Below are 8,368 nucleotides of genomic sequence, written 5' to 3'. Positions count from 1 at the left end.
TATAACACAAGGAAAATCGCACAAGATGCACTGCATTAGACATGGCACCTGCAATAACTCTGCGCTCTCTTTCTCCGCATGGCATCCTCGTTCTCTTCACCCATCTTCTCATATTGTTCTTGTCCAACACCGTCGCAGAATCCATCAGCAACGGGTCCGAGGTCGACCTGCAGGCCCTCCTCTCCTTCAAGTCCAGCATCTCCAGTGATCCGCGTGGTGTCCTGTCATCATGGAGCACCTCGACCAGCTTCTGCAGCTGGAGTGGTGTCACCTGCGGTATTACTCTTCCAACTCGTGTGGTCTCGCTGAACTTGAACTCTAGACAACTTAGTGGTCAGTTATCTCCTTGGATAGCTAATCTTACGTCACTAGAACGGTTAGACCTTTCAGAAAATCTCTTCTCTAGAGGCATTCCAGAGGAGTTAGGCACACTTCAACAGCTACAGTTTATGATCCTTTCAACGAACAACCTTGTAGGTACCATTCCTAGATCATTAGGCACTAGTAGATCTCTTAAAAGTGTTGATCTCTCATTAAACCAGCTTGTCGGCCCTATCCTAGATTTCCATAAGATGTCAGCCCTTCAATTTCTTGATCTTTCAAGTAACAACATTTCTGGAAGCATAATTTCATCATTGGGAAATGTTTCTTCTCTCACAGATATACGGCTTGACACAAACATGTTATCGGTTCAGTTCCAGAGACTTTGAGCCTTATTCAGAACCTTAGGGCATCTTCAATGCAAGGCGCTTGCATAGGCGCTAATGGATAAAAATTTAAATACCGTAAAATAAAAAGACTGGTTAGTGTTTTCTTGCCCAACGCTGGGCTCTAATGACAGGCGCTAATCAATCGCTAAACTAACCGTAAGACAGATCGCTAGCACATCGCTCCAAACTATCTTGAGAAAAAAAGGCTAAGCGTCCGCTTCCAGCTGTTGCGTCGACACCGAGTAGGACGCTAGGATTTGTTCACGTAACTGCCGATACGGCAGGATACGAATCCTAGCGCCGGCTCCTGGCGCCCCCCGTTGTACGTGCCCTTAGTATGCTCAGTTTAAGTAACAACTACCTATCAGGGCACGTCTCCACCAAACTCTGTAACATGCCGTCACTCATTTATCTTGGACTAGACCAAAATAACCTTACTGGACGAGTACCATCTTGCATTGGAAACATGTTACAGAACCTTGAATTGCTGACCATGTCGGGTAACAAATTTGAGGGATTAATTCCATCATCACCAGCAAATGCGTCGAACCTCCAATATATTGATCTTGGACACAACTTACTAAAGGGACGAATCCCATCTCTAGGATCTCTATGTAACTTAACCTTTCTAAATTTAGGAAATAACTTCCTACAAGCTGAAGATTGGGAATTCCTTGTCTCTTTGACAAACTGTGCGCAACTTAAAACATTGGATCTGGATGGAAATGCCCTGAATGGAAATATCCATATATCAGTTGGAAATCTTTCTAGAAGTTTAGTGTGTTTAATTCTTGGAAACAATCAAATTGTCGGCACAATACCACTTGAGATGTTTAACCTTCGAAGCCTCCAAATGCTTGCTATGGGCCAAAACTTGCTTTCCGATGTTATTCCCTCTCTTATTGGGAATCTAGGCCATCTGATTGTCCTAAACCTATCAGGAAACAAATTTTCTGGCCAGATCCCATCTACAATAGGTAATCTTTCTCGGCTGAACAAGCTTTATCTACACAACAATGAGTTGACTGGGAACATCCCAGCAACTTTAGGAAATTGCAATCAACTGTATATGCTAGAATTATCTTTTAACAGCCTTGAAGGACCAATACCAAGTGAACTCTTCAGTGGCACAACCCTGATCAGTTTGGATTTGTCAAACAACTACCTTACAGGATCAATACCACTACAAATTGGTGGATTGATTCAACTTCTCCGACTCGATATTTCCTTTAACAAATTGTCTGGTCAAGTTCCACTTTCATTTGGCGAATGCGTTGAACTATCTTCTCTCAGATTGAGAAGTAACATGCTTAATGGAAACATACCTCGATCATTCAATAACCTGAAGTCCATCGAGCGGATTGATCTTTCCCAGAACTCCCTTGTTGGAAAAATTCCAGAGTTCTTTGCAAACATGGATTATTTGTAGCAACTTGATCTGTCTATGAACTACTTTGAAGGGCCGATTCCAACTGGTGGCATCTTTCAGAATCATAGTGCGGTAAACTTGGAAGGCAATGATGAGCTTTGTGCAAGTGCAGCAACCACCTTATTCTAGTTTCCACTTTGCCCCATGGCATCAGCTGTTGAGAGGAAGAATGCACTCCTATTGGTGAAAATAATTCCTCCCATTGCTATTGCCTTGCTCTCCTTTATATGCTTTGTGGTCACTCTTTTGAAGAGAAGGCAAGCACAAGCAGCTCCATGCTACAAGGAGACATTTTTTTCCAACCAGGCTCGCACCCCTTTCTATTAATTTTGCAATCAACAGAAATACAATGTTCCAGTAATTTTCCACGACAACAACCCAAAATAAGACTGAAATGGGAGGAGCGAGCTGGAGCATCGACACGAAACCCACCGCAAGAGGACCCTAAAATGGATCAACCGCCATGGGACGAAAACCTGACGACACTAACTAGCCACTACCCTAACCACAAAGACATAGTGCGAAACCTGAGAGGCTACATAGCCTACTCAGGGTCAGAAAGAGATAATCCTCCAAAATCACAGGTCACTCCAGGACGGGCATCAAACCCCAGTGGACTGGAAAACGAGCAGATTAGCCGATCTGGATCCCATCTCCATCCTTCAAAAGCATCACACCTCGCGAGTGAGACCTGTCCGCCAGAGCTGCTGCCGCATACGCCAACCTCTTCACGCCCGCCTGAAGCTTCGACCTCTCTTCTTCTTTCAGCAGTCCTGCCCAATACAACATAAAAGAGCATGCACTGAAAACAGCCTCCAGTGGAGAACGAGCATTATAATTGTCAAATGTGACTTTATTTCGAAGACACCAGATCCCCCAACACAAAGCAGCAATAATCATCATGTAGAACTTTTTTCCACCTGGGAAAAATTTATATAACCTACCCGCCGTCGCCGCGCCTCCCCCGGGGTTCCTTCTTCCTGGCCCCGCAGCCGCAACTCGTCGGATTCGATCCGCAGTTCAGTTAGCGGGGCTAGCCCTCGCTGCGGCGGCTCCCTGTGGCGAGCTACGCCGCCACCCCGGGCGCGCGGGAGACGAGTGAGCAGCATCTCGTAGCATCCGGTAAGTCCTCCAGCAGATTCCCAATCCGCCATGCTGAAATGGATGAGATTCGGCTGTCCGTCTGAAATCCCATTCAGTTAACCAAGCATTTTTCAATCATCAAGCATGATAGCGCAACGCTGACTGAATTGCAATGTAGCGTCATTGTTGCTGCAGAGGAAGAAGGGATGCACGAGCGAGCTATCTGGATTTGTTTGTCCGATCTGAGTGGACAAACATCCCGTTTGAAGGGATCTCACTCTCACCACTCGAGACTAGACAGATTCATGGCCTCCTGCTTGAACATTGTCCCGAAAACAATGGTCACACCCTTGCCAAACACCTCCTCAGCTGATGATAATATATCGGACATTGGACTGCAGGGCCTTAGTTGGCCAAGTATGTTTTGTATATAAGGATCCATGGTCTTATCAAACTCCAATTACCAAATGGTACATACAGGAGTTGTTGCATAAAAGGAAGTACCATTGCCACCAGTGATCTTTAAAAGTGATAAACTAAACTCATCACGTTAGGAGAATCCTCTAAACTTAATATAATAGGCTCACTTTATCACTATAAACTTTTTAGTGATGACCAAATAACGAAAATACTTCATTGAATGACGTGTTGTTAAAGAAAATAGCTGCCTCCCCTTCAAGACAGGAAACTATAGACAAGTACCTGAGGTGCCCTGCTGAGAGAAGAATTTGTCAACAATCAAGCACTTGAGCTTGCAAGAATAAATATATGATGTCTATGCTATTATTGGGATAAAATGAATCAAAAAAACAGCAGAATATGAGAAGGATTTCTTTTCTTAAAGGGTGTATACATTAGAGTGTACCTGCTTGGTAGGCATGAAATCACTGACAAAGAGTTGCCTAGCTCCGATGAGCTTGCAAGCATAATTTGCAATTTCATAGAAGCGGGCATAGCTAGGGGTGAACCACGAGAAGTTAGAGCAATTAATGGGTAGGTATCGTAAACATCCTGAGTGTATCACTGTTGGGGAACGTAGCAGAATTTTAAAATTTTCTACGCATCACCAAGATCAATCTATGGAGTCATCTAGCAACGAGGGAGAGGGGAGTGCATCTACATACCCTTGTAGATCGCGAGCGGAAGCGTTCAAGAGAACGGGGTTGATGAAGTCGTACTCGTCGTGATCCAAATCACCGATGACCTAGCGCCGAACGGACGGCACCTCCGCGTTCAAAACACGTACGGTTGGGAAGACGTCTCCTCCTTCTTGATCCAGCAAGGGGGAAGGAGAGGTTGATGGAGATCCAGCAGCACGACGGCGTGGTGGTGGAAGCAACGGTGATCTCGGCAGGGCTTCGCCAAGCTCAGCGAGAGGGAGAGGTGTCACGGGAGGGAGAGGGAGGCGCCAGGGGCTAGGGTGCGGCTGCCCTCCCTCCCCCCACTATATATAGGACCCCTAGGGGGGCGCCGGCCCTAGGAGATCCAATCTCCAAGGGGGGTGACTTGCCCCCCAAGCCAAGTGGGGCGCCCCCACCCCTAGGGTTTCCAACCCTAGGCGCAGGGGGAGGCCCAAGGGGGGCGCACCAGCCCACCAGGGGCTGGTTCCCTTCCCCACTTCAGCCCATGGGGCCCTCCGGGATAGGTGGACCCACCCAGTGGACCCCCGGGACCCTTCCGGTGGTCCCAGTACAATACCGGTGACCCCGAAACTTTCCCGATGGCCGAAACTGAACTCCTCGTGACGTCCGGGATCTCATCCGGGACTCCAAACAACTTTCGGGTTACCGCATACTAATATCTCAACAACCCTAGCGTCACCGAACCTTAAGTGTGTAGACCCTACAGGTTCGGGAGACACACAGACATGACCGAGACGACTCTCCGGTCAATAACCAACAGCGGGATCTGGATACCCATGTTGGCTCCCACATGCTCCTCGATGATCTCATCGAATGAACCACGATGTCGAGGATTCAATCAATCCCGTATACAATTCCCTTTGTCAATCGGTACGTTACTCGCCCGAGACTCGATCGTCGGTATCCCAATACCTCGTTCAATCTCGTTACCAGCAAATCACTTTACTCGTACCGCAATGCATGATCCCGTGATCAACCACTTGGTCACATTGAGCTCATTATGATGATGCATTACCGAGTGGGCCCAGAGATACCTCTCTGTCATACAGAGTGACAAATCCCAGTCTCAATTCGTGCCAACCCAACAGACACTTTCGGAGATACCCGTAGTGCACTTTTATAGTCACGCAGTTACGTTGTGATGTTTGGCACACCCAAAGCACTCCTACGGTATCCGGGAGTTGCACAATCTCATGGTCTAAGGAAATGATACTTGACATTCGGAAAAGCTATAGCAAACGAACTACACGATCTTTGAGCTATGCTTAGGATTGGGTCTTGTCCATCACATCATTCTCCTAATGATGTGATCCCATTATCAATGACATCCAATGTCCATAGTCAGGAAACCACGACTATCTTTTGATCAATGAGCTAGTCAACTAGAGGCTCACTAGGGACGTGTTGTGGTCTATGTATTCGCACATGTATTACGATTTCCGGATAACACAATTATAGCATGAACAATAGACAATTATCATGAACAAGGAAATATAATAATAACCATTTTATTATTGCCTCTAGGGCATATTTCCAACAATCACGGCATTGAAGCAGAAGAAACAGAAATGTTTTCCTTTCTTTCGCATTTGATTTGCATGCCCCCTGTAGATTTGACCCGGAGCCAATGCCAGTCTTTTTTGCGATCAAATGCACTTGAGCTAGTCACTAAGTAAGGCGACAACACCAAAAGATGTGCATGTGTCATTAGGCCATTGTATTACTCAACAAAAAGTGAAGTGCCAAACGATGAAGAAGAACACTTGAAACCAGGCACTGAACCCTAAATGCTTCACCTAGCTAACCAGATAGATTACTTCTATCTGCTAGCTTGCCCTAAGAAAAACAACAGTTCCACAGATATCTCTAGTGCTTTTCTATTCGAAACACAAGGGCGCTAAGCAAAGAGAATTTCAATTAACGAACGGTAGGTGCTTTTTCTTCCTTGGCCCATCTCAGTGATTAAAGGTAAAGTGCTTCGGTACATTGGTGCAGGGGAATGCGTACCTACGCCTTTTAACTACCTTGGGGAGAGCGGACTCGCTGATGACCCTCCTTAGGAAACAAATGAAGTGGGTGGATTGGAGTTCGTCTCCGCCAATTAGAGATACGGTGCTGACCCAAGCTGAGTGAGTGAAGGCTCCGGCTTGACCTACTAGTTGTTTGCTATCAATAAATAACTAGCTGACAATATGCTATGCTTACTCTCCGAGCACTAAAGCTATCGAGAAGTGATGCAACAAAGGTTGTTGAAGGTAAAAACTATCAAACAGATAAATCTTAATCGTCAGAACAACGCTGAACCTAACTTGTACAAGAGTTGGTAAGAAAGTGCAAACGTTGAGTAAGAAATCGCCATAGGGCGGCACAAACAGAAAGAAAGGCTTCTGCCAATCGGAATAGGAATGCGAAATCCCAGTAAAAGGGTGTTCAGTCGAAGATAGGAGGATTCCTTTGATCCATACCATCATCTGACGGACTTCCTGTTGACTTCGTCAATTGCTCTTTATCGCTTAATAGAAGGGAAATTTCATGAGATAAATGAAAAAATGAATATCAATCAAGAAAAAGCTTAAATAGACACAATTCGTAATAGATACAATTCGTAAGGAAGAACTGATCAAAAGTACGAGGTCGGCATAGGAGATATGATGTGTCGGAGGCAGAAGGCACGGAGAAGTAAAGATCTTCCAAGATAAACCCATTCCGATGCCTATAAAATCAGGTGCACCGCGTCTATACTACAAAAGTGTGATAGGTTTCTTCGTATTTCTTCCGCCGACATTGCTTTCTTATTCCTAACACAATTGTTTAGCTAAGTTTGCTAACGAATCAGGGAGAATCAACAACGAACACCGCATTTTGAAAAGGAGACGTGATTTATTCCTACCGTCCTGAACACGTCTAGAAACATCAACCTCGTGCATAATACCATTTTGCATTACAGTATCCACTTTCAAGTCGGGGTGAAACTTACTAAGATGTTGGGTCATCAGAATACCATCGAATCGACTCATGTTATGAAAGTAAATAATTAGTGACTTTCTTTGTTTGCTTACAACAGAAAGCATTCCATTTATGAATGCTTGGAGTACACAATCACTTCGATCATAAAATGATGGGTGCGTATTTATGTATTCGTGGGAACTATAATGATTAATATAAATCTTTGATAGTTTCTTGTCTGAATTGATAGTCATAAAGGCGGTTGCATAAGCGTGGTGGCGGGGAAGATTTTGGATTCTATTATCTCCACGGGAACATAGTTCTGATCCAACAAGTGAATGGTTTCAATGTCACCTACAAGGAATACTGATGGTTTAGGAGGTTGCCCTTTATAATCAGGGTCTGCTTCCAGTTCCTTAAGGTATTTATCCATTTTTAGCTTATTCTTATTTGGAAGTTTGGTAATGTATGATGGGAATCTTGAATTATTTTTACATATAGGTTCTTCCGCATGATTTTCCATATCACTTTGTGAAAAAAAAGAGATCTCATTAATGCTTCTAAAAATAGTTATAGCAATCCCTCGTCATCTGAGCCAGAACGAATCCCAGTCAAATCTCTAAATGCTTTTGGCATTCTTTTCCCTCGCATTTCCCTAATTCTTTTATTAATATGGGAATGGGAGCAAATGAGGAGGCATCGAGTCGAAGAAATGAATTGCTCTTTGGCTAGTGGAAATGGGGTTCTTGTCGTCAACGAAGTAACTGCTCTATTTGGAGAGTGGAGCCAGCCTCAAAGCCGCCTTGGTTCTATAGTAATCTCTCAGCGTTTGAGTTGACTAATCCGATGGTACTTGAAGAAGAGTGAAACGACGAGATTTCCTTATAGGAGGAGAAAGGGATTCCTGTTGCTTTTGGGTGGGTCCAATCAAGGTACGAAAAAACTCTTTTCCTACGGCTCACTAATATGATCCTATCTTACCATTCTTCTATCCTTCTTCATCACGGGACAGAAGCATAACGCTGATCTATGGACGAAGGAAGGTATCAGAAAATTCA

General features: G+C 44.7%; 1 pseudogene; it reads left to right on the top strand.

Moving 5' to 3' along the window:
* Window positions 1-41: 41 nt before the first annotated feature.
* LOC125534852 (uncharacterized) lies at window positions 42-2,466 on the top strand (annotated as a pseudogene).
* The last annotated feature ends 5,902 nt before the right edge of the window (window positions 2,467-8,368 follow it).

This window comes from Triticum urartu, chromosome 2A, assembly GCF_056163025.1.
Source record: "Triticum urartu cultivar PI428250 chromosome 2A, HENAU_Tu73, whole genome shotgun sequence".
Lineage (NCBI taxonomy): Eukaryota > Viridiplantae > Streptophyta > Magnoliopsida > Poales > Poaceae > Triticum > Triticum urartu.
The sequence above is the reverse complement of the archived record's forward strand: the minus strand, read 5'-3'. Positions and strand labels throughout refer to the sequence as shown.